Source organism: Gallus gallus, chromosome 5 (assembly GCF_016699485.2).
Source record: "Gallus gallus isolate bGalGal1 chromosome 5, bGalGal1.mat.broiler.GRCg7b, whole genome shotgun sequence".
Classification (NCBI taxonomy): Eukaryota; Metazoa; Chordata; class Aves; order Galliformes; family Phasianidae; genus Gallus; species Gallus gallus.
This window is the reverse complement of record NC_052536.1, coordinates 20,128,699-20,142,739: the sequence shown is the minus strand read 5'-3', so window position 1 is coordinate 20,142,739 and position 14,041 is coordinate 20,128,699. Positions and strand designations below refer to the sequence as shown.

At 32.7% G+C, this 14,041-nt stretch overlaps 1 protein-coding gene across 18 annotated transcripts in view; it reads left to right on the top strand.

Annotated features, from left to right (window-relative positions):
* LRRC4C (leucine rich repeat containing 4C) overlaps window positions 1-14,041 on the top strand; it is a 494,470-nt gene that overhangs the window by 348,912 nt on the left and 131,517 nt on the right. For all 18 annotated transcript variants that reach the window (XM_046942083.1, XM_040701395.2, XM_046942065.1 and 15 more), the window contains one exon: window positions 10,943-11,080. The gene's annotated coding sequence lies outside the window, so the exon portion shown is untranslated. The remainder of the gene's footprint in view (window positions 1-10,942; window positions 11,081-14,041) is intronic.

The window sequence follows — 14,041 nt, the reverse complement described above, 5'->3', positions numbered from 1 at the left end:
ACCAGGCAGATCTCATCAGAATTATGAGAAACTTTAATACTTTCCATTAAATGCTATAATTTTGACGAATTTATTAATACTGGCAGTTTTTTATGTCTTGTTTCAATGATGCTCGTCTATGAGATGAAAAGAATCAACTTCCTATATCCTTCCTTACTTGCTTTGAATACTTCTGAATAAAATTTGAGTACTAACTCCCAAGATTTTCAGAACAAGAGATTACTGATCTTCCTAAGTGGACTACAGAGAGGATCAGTTTACTTTCCAGATTACATTGTATAATTTTCATTAATTGAAAACAGAATAACTGAGTATCAGATTATCCCACGTAACGTAGATGTTCATGTCCCAGTTGGTATTTACTCTTGCTTTAAGCCGCACACTACTCGACTGAAAACTTTTACCTATACATTCTGCTGTTTTGATTGTAATGATGGTGAAAATTTGCCATCTTTCCTGTTCAGTTCAAAGTTGGTAACTTTATAATCCCTACATATGCCAGACACTGCTCTGCAGCATCTGGCTGTTAAGCTGTTTAATCTCACTGGGAGAATCTTGGTTTAAATCCATGGCTAACAATCATATAAAAATATGTCCAAGCCAGATGCTTTTCAACTTCTGTAGCTTTTGATACTGAGTTGCCTAGTTCTCAAAAACTCCATATAAATCCATACCATCTTGAAGATTTTCTGGAAACCATTTTTGTTTAATTTTGTTTAATAAAATATTTAATTGGCTTTTTGACCTTAATAAACGTTTGAAGATATTACATATTTCTCTGGTTTCATCTTGAGATCTTCTAGGCGCAAGATTTTTGGCATTAGCTGTTTGATATTTCAGAGTATTGCTGATTGAAGGCTTGTGGTTATGGTGACCAAAACTACACATGTTAACGTAATTAAAAGGATAATTATAAACATCTACAAAAACCTAGTTTATGTGCATATGTTTGGATAACTGCATTAAGTTGCTCAGAAATTATAGGAACATAGAAAAAAAAAGTCAAGATCTTGTATTATTGCTTCCTCTGTAATGATTGTTCTAAGAAAACCATTAAAGCTGAAGTATTTAACATGTTGTTGTAGTCGAAAATTTCACTTTTCATTTTAATAGTATTCTTTATAGTTTTCCAGAAAGTGTTGCAGAAATTCTTCTACATCACAGCATAATAAATCATTCAATGCTAGGACAGTTAATGTCTTTTTTTCCGTTTAAAACAACTACATAGGTTAGTTGGGAGACAATTATATTTATTTACATAAGTTTGTTTACATTTTAAAATATTTTAATTTTAATTATTCTGGTTACTTATCCATTTTTTTTACTTGAACTTTATTTTTGAAGTCATTAAATGGCTTTTTTGGTTGATGTGTTGATCTTCATTTCTAAAACTTACATAGCTTTTACATTTTTAATTCGTAAATTTATCTGCCTAGTTTTTCCATCTCAAAAACTTTGGTAAAATAATTCTTTCTTGAAACAAATTTTCATTTTTTCTTTACAAAACAATCAGATTTTTTTGCTTGTTTAGTTGGAACTGTTTTTCCCCGATTGTGAAAACTTCTTCACTGCAAAAATGAACAAATATTAATTGAATAAAAAAATAGGACATCATTAGTTTTATGATCCAAACATGGAAAGAGAACAAAACATAAATACACTTACTGAATTTCCACAGTAAGATCTTTGCAATAGCTCTGAATCTTTATCTTGAGGTTACCATGTCTGTCCTTAACATATTTCTGGCCTGTGCTTGACTATCAAGAGGAAGTAAATACTAACCTGTGCAAGAGAAAAGCAAAGCAGTACCCTGGGGTCTTCGAAATAAGTATGACTTTAAACTTAATTAGGTAATGTTGTGTGATCCCAAGCTGTTGCTTATTCATGAAAGATTTGCAAAGTGTTCAAGTCATATGGTAATTCTCTACCTGCCTATTACACATAATATGCACAGGTAGCTCTGAATTATGTCTCTTGAAAAATATAATAGACAAAGTTATAGTCAGATGGATGTACTAATTCACATTTGCTTTCTAGCTGATTTCTTTTGTAAAGGATTTTGGGTTAGAGGAAAAAAAATAATTAAGGTAAGAAAAAAAAAAAAACGGTGGAGTAGGATGGGAAGGCTTTAACTAATGCAGGTTATATATAGGTTTTTAGTGGAATTTAACTACCCAAAATGCAACTGTGACCCTACAGTGAACAATAACATCTTTTCTTGTAAAAGGTACTGCAGCTTTACTTTAGAACTACAGAGCTCCTACTATTGGGACACAGATCAAACAAGCACTAAAAGGTCAATAATGCAACAATACTGTAATAATGTATTTTCATTGCAACACAGCACTTAATATTCTGCAAAACCACGTCTTTGCAAATAATTTGCTTGTCATATAATTTGGTTTTTGAAGGAGAAACAGAAAAAAGTTTTTGGTATGAAGAAGTATCCAAGAGAGACACCTAAAAACTGGCCAGACCATCATCTGGGTATTGAATGACAATCACAACACACATCTGTTGTGATTTTACTTTGTTTTCACTTTGATAGAATATAGAAATCTATACTTCTCTCTGCTGTCACTGGGTTTTGAAGTGAGAGATACAGCCTCAAAGTGATCATTAAAAGAGTTAATATTAATCATTATTTATTGGTTAGTCTTCATTTTTAATTTGCAGAATGCCAGTGGAACTTATTTCTTTTTTTTTCTCAAGGACATTTGTGATAGCTTTGTGCTTTTTTGGTGGTCGTCTTTTTTTTCTTTTTCTCTTTTTTTATTAGAGGGTCACGTTATAGATTTTAGTATGAGACTTACAAGGCTCATGCTAATTGTGTCTAGATTGTTTCTATTCAAATTGTCAGAATGTGACCTATTGTCATCTCTGTCACTACATAAGCAGATTGTCTTATTCATGTCATATTAATTCATACAAATTTATTGATGGTCCTGCCTCAGTAAGTGGACTTGCAAGACACATATGGGAGATGTCAACTGAGCCAAAACTCATTTCTCAATCATGCCAAGAATGCATTGGTATGTTTATTCAGTTCTTTGTGACCCAATGAACACAAATATATTTTATTTTAGTTATCATTAATGTGTTTTAAGATCTATTTTGCAAAGTTTAACAAAACTACTCAATGGTGGTCTACCATCTGTGCTTTTAATGATGAGTGACTAACATATGTTTTCATGCATGGATGTGTAGAAACAAAAATTGTATTTTAATGCTGAATTGCTTTGAGTATTGATTAGAGGAAAATCTTTTACTTTCAATCAATTCCATGATGCTACGTTTTATTTCAACTTTTGCTAGAATCTAATGCCTTTTGTTTCTTTATATATGTGGAAAATTTTAAATTTTGTTTCTATTTACTTTGTTTCCTTATTGTTTATTAGCTAAATAATAAAGCAGAAGGTCTGACAACAATTTTAACTAAAAATACTGTAGTGATTATCAAATGTTTCAGACAGCTATCTATGAAACCAATGGCATTTATTGATTATTTAGATCCTCTGGAGTACCTCAGCTATTTCATAATGAAACTCCCTCCAACTAAATAAACCTGCTTTAATTCTTCTATTATTTTCATAAACAATACTGATCATGAAAACAATATTAATGTCTCCGGGGTATAGGATATAATATTTCTTAATCATTGCTAAAGGAGAAAAAATGTCCTGAGTTATCTGAAATACAGCATCATACAAGCTGCTCTGAAGAAAACTAACTCCAACCTAGCCAGCCTTTAATAATACATTGTTTAATGACTATGATGAGAAAGATCTAGAAAACAAGCATTTGAGGAAGAAAAAATTAAAAAAAATTGAGACACTTATCATTGAAAGAAGTTGAAGACATGGAAATAGAAGGAAGGTAAAATTTTCCTGCATGTGGAAAATTGGTGGAAAGAAGTGATCCTTATTGACAATGGGCAAGATATGTAGTGGGTTTAGGATGTAGCAAGTTTTTTAAAGTTTAATATTGTGTATGACTTTCTGATATTTCAGTCTCTCTATCATACTATATCTATCACTGAAGTCTTTCTGAACAAGCAGGAAAAATATCTATGAAAAAGTATGCTTGTTGACCTTGTAAGAGGGGTAGAGTAGTAAAAAACAAACAAACAAAAAAAAACACCTGCTGAATGTCCTCATTTTTTGAGTTCAGAATAAGGCAGACAGGTTGTAGAGTCAAGATAGTCTATTTTGCCATTCCAACATTGCTTTCTCTATTGACTTTCTCTAGAGAGTTGCTTTATGCAAATTGTTAGAACATGGCCAGTGCAACAAGATGCGTGCAAATTAGTGTTTTTTTCCTGCAGTTCTAGTGACACGATCTGTAAATTCAAAGGCAGATTATTGTTCTGCACAGGAAGGGAAAAAAAAGTAAGCTTATGATATATCCTTATATGTGTTTTTATCCTAGCACCACATCTTGTTCATTTGAGTGGCAGCTGAATTGTAAAGTAATATACTGAATTAAGTGAACGTCAAAATGAAGCTGTTCTTTCCAAGACTATGAAGCTCAATTGAGAAGAGATAGATATTGACTAGATGTTTTCCTTTGTCAGTCAGAGCAAGAGAAGCAACTGTGATTACAGAAGGCTAACCTCTGCTCCTCTTTCCAGGCTCTTGAGCTCAGGCAAACATGTATAGCTTTCATTCTTGTGAAACTTTTACATTTCCTGCTGGGAAGTTCTAGAAAACTTAGGAAAGAAGGAGACATTGTTCTCTTCCTAGCCATCTGGTTATTGAGATTGCTGCCATAGCCAGATGACTGGTATAAGCCATGGTTAGTGTATATCAGACTTTCCTTTGCAGTAAGCCACAATAGCACCTGGTATCGTGTAGAATACAAATTAACTGGACAAGATTCTACAGAAGAATTATGTTGGCTTTACAACTGTAAAGGGGCAGGTAGGATTTTGCCTGAAATTTTCAAGGGACTTGCAAAAATCCCAAGGATGATGTCAGTTTATTTCCTAAAGTATTACTGGGCATCTTTCATTTGTATTACTGTGGTAAGCATTGCAGATTGTGTGTTTTGTAGACATACTTACCTGTGTAGAAAGTTGATAAGAACTCTGTGTACACTGGGAACTTCAGAAGTCTAATTCCATATTAACAGAGTATGACTTCATCTATTTTATTCTTATACAGTGTGACTCATAATACGGTGAGAATCTGTAGGAAAATAACTGTACTGCTCTTAATGTCACTGATACAATTGTTTTGTTTTCGACCTATGAATTTGCAGCAAAATCATTGGCACTTGCCTTTCTACATTTTGTCTTGTGTTTTCCAAGTAACTTGAGAATGATTCAAGGATGAATTGATTTTCATATATAATTAAGACAAGATAAGGATGAAAAATGGAAATGCATGCATAGAATGTGTGCTTTATAATTGGAGGTTTTACAAATATTAATTCTTGGAGAAGTTTGTGTGCAACCTTTTTCTGCTGCAAGGTGCTATTACATAAAAACACATTTGCCTTCAGGAAAGTTTTGTTAGAGCGGTTATTGAAAGCAAGAAGAGAGTCATGAGTTGACTCATACATTTGCTGAGTTTACCTGGAATGGGAGATGCAGAAGTTCATAAATTAATGTAAGACAAAAGACCATGAGTCTGTGGTTGTGTCTTACGTATGCTGGAGAAAAAGGCATATATAGCTAGAAGTTTATTCAACTGAAATTTATATCAGTGTCCTCTTTAATGAAGCCTGTACAGAAAAAGCTCATTGATGAGTCAACATGAAGTAAATGATCCTTTGGGAGTACAGTGCAGTACACATGCTGCTTTCCTAAACAGATAATAAGAAAGGAAACATTTTGGTCTCCTTTAGTTGTAGTTTTATACTCAGTCCTATTTCAGTTTCCTTAATGTTATGATAGCACTGGCAGGCAGCATAGAATGACTTCAGCAGAAGGAGAAATCTCTACTGCTTGTCTATCCTTTGGCACAAGAATGATAGTTGTTGGGGAAAGCTTGAATTTATATACTGATCTCTAATAGAATTTTCATGTCTTCTGATTATTTCATTTTTTCTCATGAAATCTGCTAAATTTTTTTAGTACCTCTCAGATTTATTTTCTCTGGGTTGATGCTTAAAGCTATATTTGCAGGGAAAATTCTTCTGACTCTGCTTGATGAGAGCAGACAAAAATGTGTGTATATGTATATACAAATGCATACATATGTATAAACATAAGTAGGTAAAAGCATAGCAGACAGTCATGTTGTATAAGAGAACAAATAATTCAACTTTTCTAGTGAAAGTATTTCTAGAAAACTCATTGTTTAATACTTTCTTGTCAAATAGGAACTGACAATTAATAGTTTGAAATGTTAGAAACCTTTAGGAAACAATTGTTTTCCTATTGCAGTGGAAATGTACCATGTACAGCCACAGACTTTTTTTTTTGCTATTTTATTTTTGCTATTTTTCATGTGCCTGTTGAAATTAGAATATTTTAATAATACTTCAATAGTTTTATATTCATAATCTGAAATTACCTATAACTAAATTTCATTTTCTTTCATTTTATCTGGATTGGTTCTGAAATAATCCAAAATGCTATACACAGAATATAACATGCTGAAATAATATAATTTATCTGTACTTAAGTTGCTTCTTTGTTCCATTAAAAAAGTGTCAATTTTTTGTTCTTGTTGATTTTTTCTTAACATATTTTGCTAAATATCATTGAATAACAATTCTGAATATATATATATAAATAACAATCATAGCTATTGAGAATATGAGTGTATAAATGTTTTCTAGTTTCCTGTCCAACATTCATCCTGACCTTCTCTTACCACCTTTGCCAGCAGCATTGTTCTAATGTATTCTCTACCTGTTTTCCAAGTATTCGTTGAGCTAGGAAATGTTCAGACTAGGAGGGACATATTTTGTGTTCCTTAGAACATTAAATTTCTGATTAAATTAGAACATTAATTCAGGTCCCTTGGTACAACAGTCTTTTGCTGACACCCATACCCATACAGTTGTTTGCACATTTGCATAGTATGTGTTCAGACCACATTCTAAAAGGCTAAAAAATACGGCTGAATGATAGTAACAGATTACTTTAAACACTAAATTCTAACACCTTCTCAGGAAACCTTTGCAAATATCTCTTGATATGTATTTTTGTTGGTTGTTGGTTATCAGTTGATAGCTTGTGCTGCCAGAACCATTCAACAAAATGCAGCAAACCTGCACTTGAATCGTGACAGAAGTACTTCCCCAAAATGACTTGTGTCTCTGGATTCCCTCTCGGTACTGTTCTCAGTATATACTTTCTGCTGTGCATTATGACAGTCAGAGTGACACACCATGCAATGAATAATAATGTGTTATAGCTGCAAGTAGTTAGAACTTACTTCCCTCTCACTCCTAGCACCTTGCCTAACAAACTCTTCTACTCCCACACTGTTGTGTGACGAAGGCCTTCAGTGTATATACTTGCTCTCGTTTAACAAAAGCAGAAATTCTTTCAATTCTAGAGCTTGGAATACAGGTCTTCATTAGTACAGTTACTCTATAGATATCTCATTTAAATTCCTTACAGAATCAAATCCCAAAGGTATGCATGGGTGTAATACAGAACCAGCCCATAGCAAGCATCAGTCAGCTTGTTAAAGATGGAATATATAAGATGTCATTATTTCATGTTTTCTGCAGCAAGGTTTATATCTCATATATTCTCTGTATCTTAATATTATATTCTGTAACTAAATTTGAAGCTGTGATTATATGATCTAATATATTTTCTGTCTGCACAGAATAACCTCAGTTACAGGATTTTGGGTTTTTTTACTGACCAGCAGGTTTAATAACTGACTCATAATCCTGCCATACTCAGCCTCCCACCTAATAGCATCATGACAAGATGCTGTTTTTCTTCTGTTGAAAGGAAGAAATAAAAATTAAGACTTTTTGAAAATGGAATAGCCACAAAAAATTTGGTGTGATTAAGCTGAAATGAATGGTGCTGACTACCTGAAATATTCCTTAGTCTTGTAAATTACACATGAACTTTACACATTTAGGATGTATTGTTTTCTCTTGTATTAGCAAACAAACAAATGGTGCTCTTGCTTGAAAGGCTTTTAAAGATGAAGATATACAGAGTTAGGTGATTAATGCACTTAGACAAACTCTGTAAATTCCAAAATTTTCCAATCCACTTATTTCAGCAACTGAATGCCACTTAAAATCTGTCCTAGTGGCTTTGTTTGTAGAACAGAGTGAGATTTTGTGATGTTTTGATGTTTTTGGACCTGTATACTTTAGCAAATGAGAAGTTTATATCAGCAAATTTCAGCAAGCTGAAGTTATTTTCTGTAAAGCATTAAATTCTCAGGAAACATGACATTCTGCCTATAAACTAGAAAACTTTTAGTCTAAAATAGTCACAGACCAGTCTGCATCTACTTCTTATTGTAGTGTATTCATTTATAGATTTAATAAGTACATACTTTGTGATAACCAGAGGTAATGTTACTTCAGAATAAATAAATTAGAAATGATCTCTATATTTTAAAAGTCACAGATGTTTGAAAAACTCTTTTATGAAAATACCCCATTCCTCTAATGTTTGGGACTATTAAAAAACAAATCAATACTAAGCAAGGTTGAAAATAACAACATTTAAGTCTTACCATATGTCATTTAATAACTATTTGAAATCTTAAGTGAAAGTTAAGGAGAAGTACTTGTGTAAAACTAATCACTTTGGAACCAGTTACTTACTGCTATTTGTGTTTCTTTTTATTATTTTTTTTCCTATAAATGATATAACTTGAGGAGGGAGGGGGCAAAATATTAAAATAAAAAAACAAGCGAAAATCCCTTGTTTCGACAAAACATCAAATTAGGAGCAGTTTGATGTTATCAGTATTTTTGTTTTAAATTTAGATTTTATATAATATTAATCTCAGGCTATTTCTGGGAAAAGTTTTTAATCCAAAATTAAAACAACTTTATACTCTTCTTTTTGGTAGTGTTTGCATTACGTTTGTACTTTGGACCTAAATATCTCTTGTCTTTCAAATTTCTAGAATAGGAATTCTAGTTAAGTGAGCTTTACGTACTTTAGAATCACAGATGGTTAAGTCTTGCTTTTGTGAATGTGCTTTTCACACAGAATTACTGAATGGCTTTTCCAAAACTCATAATTAATTCTAGCCAGCTCCTCTTTGGAGAACCCATTTTAAATGAGGCTGGATTAACAAAGTGAGCTTTTGAGAATAAGTTCCACCTGAAATATTTTGAACGAAAGAACCCTGTCCCTTGTCCTTCCATTTTTCACTGAATGTGTTTGTATATAATTTTTGTGAAACTTGAAAACTTTACCCTAGTATCCCAGTTTTCTTGGTATTACCTGTAGTTACTGCCCAAAGCCTGTAGTACCTAAAACTTTGACACCAATAGTGCTTCTCCTATCCTAAATAACAGTTTGTGGCTTTTTTTATAATGTTGGAGATAATTTACACTTACACATACAAAGGAGAGTAAAGCAGGTAGTACTGTTAGGAAATGCATAAGCAGAGGGAGACGTAAAATTTTTTTTATGGAAGAAAACTATTGTGATAGATGTTCAACAAAATCAAACTCTTTTACATCATTTTTTTTTTTCCCAAAAAATCCTACAGCATCACTGTACAACTCCTTAAAGTAATGTTTCATTTCTTGCAGGATTCTTACCTTTTCATCACCAGAAATCCCCTTTACAAGACACTCCTCCATAGATCTTGAAGATGAGATTTTATTCAGTAATGTAGGTTTCAGTTTAAAACTCCATCATACACAAAGAATGTTGGAGAGATTATAGGAAAACTGAGTCTGAAGTACCACTAACAGATAAAAATATTAAATACACACTTTAATCATTATTCTCCTAATCATTTTCACCAGTCATGACAGCATTTCTTAAATTCTTACCAACGTTTCTATCATACGTTCAATAAATTACTAGAAATGTTTTAAAACACAACTTTCTTTAGAATTTCTTGTGGAATCCTGTTCTATGGGGAACAAAGATGTGTAATAAGCCTATTTCCTCTTACTGCCTCCATAACATGTTTATATTTTCCCCTTGTAACTTCTTCAATACTTAAGTGCAAATCTATTCTTTTACTCTTTCACTTTTTAATGAAGTGAATACTGTGGAACTAATTACTATGAAATATACATTCTTTATGGAAATGATGCTGCAATGGGCTAGACAGACCATTGGTCTGTTCTAGTGTAACAGTAATCAGGTAAATTACAAACGAGATGATCTTTAAAGTCTCTACCAACCTAAGCCATTTTGCAATTCTGTGATTCTATGATTATTGTTTTATGATTTTTAATCCAATTATCTACAGTGATGCTGAAAGACCATTAGGTATTTCAGGTTTCATTTGCTCTTTAAAATAACATACAACTTCTATGGGAATTAATGGGAATGTGGAGATAAGTGAGAGCTGATGACTGCATGAAAAAATTCAAAAAACCTAGGTGAAAGTTGTTGCTTTTTTTTTACCGACTTATACCATATTTCAGAGCACTTATGAGCATAAATATGCCTTACTGCCTTCATTCATTCTTAGGTCCTAAATTGTTCTCTCACTTTTTAATCCATCTGATTTGAGTCAACATCTATCAAAGTACATTTGTATCATACCACATTCAGAAATCTTAAATTATTCAGTATCAGCTATAGATTGCTCAGATACTGAAAAGAATGATAATTATTTTTTAGTGGGCTTTTGTTTTTTGTGTGTGTTTGTTTCCCTTCTACTGGTACATTTTTTTCCGATTTGCTTTGCATGTTATGGTGCACATCATATGTTGATTTGGTGTCATATATCATGCACTCAGGCTGTGGAACTCTTCACAATTCCAAGTCCTTTTAACACATTCAGTAAATATAATTTTTGTTTTACAGGTAGAGTGATGGGTGTACAAGAAATGGAATAATCTATCCCGAGAGCTTGCAAGCACTCTGGAAATACAAAGCCTGTGGATCCCGTCTATGCGGTTTTTGATATTCTCACCAGTGGCCACAGTCCTCCAAGGATTGATGGTAAGAAAATAGATTATTATGCACACTATGTTTTACATAGTAGAGTTAAGCGGAAAATACATCATAAGAAAAGTGTAGCAGAGTTAAATGATAATTTGAGAGTTAAGTGCAAATTTGTCTTATATTTACAAATCATATCCAGATTTAGTGTGTAGAGGAAATGGAAGATATTTAGTTGGAAGAAATTTATTTATGAAGTTATAAGTACTTGAAAATAGAAATTGAACAGAAGAGTTATCTTATTTACTATGGTAGTTATTAGTAATGGTTATTTGTACTGTGAACTATGTTTTTTTCCTCTTTCATTTTGACAGTGTTCTCTATCAATGATGTCATTGCACAAACAATTTTTTTTTCCCACTTTTTCAAAAGATGTAAATAAACTTGCTTTAGGATCTTGCATGGTTAATGCATGTCATTACCTCTTTTTTTTTTTTTCAGTGAAAATTTCGAAATCTCTATGTTAAATTTTTGTTGTCTGGGAGGTCTTTCCTGAAGCTCTTTTTCCCAGGCTAAAATTTCATTTTGAATTTATGCTAAACACGAGGATGATTTTGCCGCTGTGTTTTTATTCATTATGTTTTTGAGGTGTATATAGTTAAGATTTTATTTTCAATAAATGCAAATTGTGTTTTCCAGTCACAATAACCCCACAATAGAAGAAATAAAGATGTCTGATACATTCATCCTGATATCAGAATATCATAATCTTGGTATTTAAAATTCACTGAATAAAAATTGCTCTCACAGTGTACAGATACTACTTCCAGAGTGATGTATCATTTGTGTACATGTCTAGTTGTCTATACTCCTAAGTTTTACAGTCTTTAAAAAGTAACAGTAAGTTATATGTGTTTTTCATTTTATTGACAAAATGAGGTACTAGATGGGGCATGACAATAAAATGAAAGACCATGCTCTATTGTCATTTACAGTTGCATTTTAATTGAAATCAAACAGGTTATCCTTCCCTGGAAATTTACAGTTTAATGTCAGTGGCACTTTGTCCTGGAGAGGAAATAGTTTGTCTATAATTGAATTCTATGTCTGGAATTAAAGCTATAGGAAAATGTCAGGATCTTCAGGGCTGTGTTAGAGGGAAGTGTGTTTCCTAATGCTCAGACAAAACATACGTCTGATTTCATACTTTTCCTTGAACTTTGTTTATTCTTATTCAGTTTTAAGGTTTCTCTTCTCGTTCATTGGAAAACTAGACTTCACTTTTCTTAGATTTTAGTCATGTTTCTCATTCACCAAATGACTGACAATTCTTTATCCAGTCTTTTGCATTAGTTACTGTCAGTGCTAATCACAGTCAGAAATTCTGTTCTTTAACTTTTATCACTTATCAATAAGGAATTGTTATGATAGTTAGTCGTTGTCCATGTTTGTTGGGTGAACATTTGCCAATACATACATTTGAGATTTTACACCATACTAAGGATCTGACAAGCTTACTCCATTAGCTGAAAAACAACCAAAGTTTCCTTGCCAATCTATGCTTATCTTTTTTCACTCTCACTGTTTACATTTTTGACTCATGATGGTCCAGAAGAAGAGCCAGAACCTAGTGACCTGCACTGTGTGACTGGAATTTTGTACCATAGTGTCTAGGGCACTTTCCAGACAGAGGAAGACCAGATAACAGCTGCTTTTCTTAACACTTGCCTTCCACTCGAATATGGCCAGTAGTGGGGAAAGAGCATGAAAAATAGCAACTACTCAATCTAGGAACTGAACAGAAGCCCCCAGGATATTTCCTTTTTCTCACTTTGGCATTCCTTAGAAATATTGCATCATATCTGTTGTCCAAAGATTTCCAGGGTTGGTTCTTGTTGAATATCAACACACTGTGTTAAATGAAGTTTGTGGACATATATGTACGGAATTATTTTTCTTGCTCATAAAGCTTTCAAAATAGAAGATAGAAAGCAATGTACAAATAATATCATCTGAAGGCATCAACATGCAATGTACTACATAAAATGTCAAACAAACAATTCAGTCCGGACCCAATGATATCCTTTCAATATCTCATTAGTGAATGATGTATTGTGATAACACTTACATATTTGTTTTGAATAGATTTGATGCATAGGTTGTATTTGTGCTTGAGAAACAGATAATTATATTTTGGATTTTGTTTAGTAAAGTAACATGCGCCTTTTCATGTAATATGTAGTGTCATCTCATGATGTCACAAATAAGATTGCTTTAAAGGTATGTAGGTATGTTCTGAGAATGTGATCACTGTTTTTGATGCTTATTAGGTGATAAAAGTATAACTGGGATATTAAAAATAACAAACTTTAGGATAGAAGATTGTATCATTGCCTACAGTATGTTGCAGTCGTTATTAATTTTGTGTTTAGTCCTGTGCAAGAATATCTTCATATATATTGCTTAGCGACTGGCAATTTGAATGGCATCAAAGTGCAGAATACATATATTTCTGACAGAAATGAAATATTTTGTAGCTTTTTGTGAATACAGTAGTTTGTATCCACAGAGATGCTGTAGATTTGCAGATGCTTGTGTCTTAAATTCTGATTAGATTCTCAAAAGCTGTGTGTCTTCTGGTTTCAGTGCCCATATTTAATTCAGATATAGCAACCTTCATGTTTACTCACAAATTCTTTAATATTCCCAGGAAGTTGTTAAGGCACATTTTAAAGAAACAGTGGAGCAAATTTATGTTAGGCTGTGATTATTTTATTATTCAGGGGATATACTCCCCCTTCCCCCCACCCCCCACCCCCCCCCCCCCCCCCAGTTTAAAGCACTCAAAAGAAAAAGAGTCATAAAAAGTTTGTAGGCCCAAAATACATAAGCAGCATCAATGAATCAGACAGGAATGAAATAAGCTCAACATCTGAGAAAAAAGATTGTTAGTTGTCAGCAACTTTATCTCATATCATGCTCATAGCCTTCTCCAAAATTCCCAAAGTCTTTTTTCAGTGT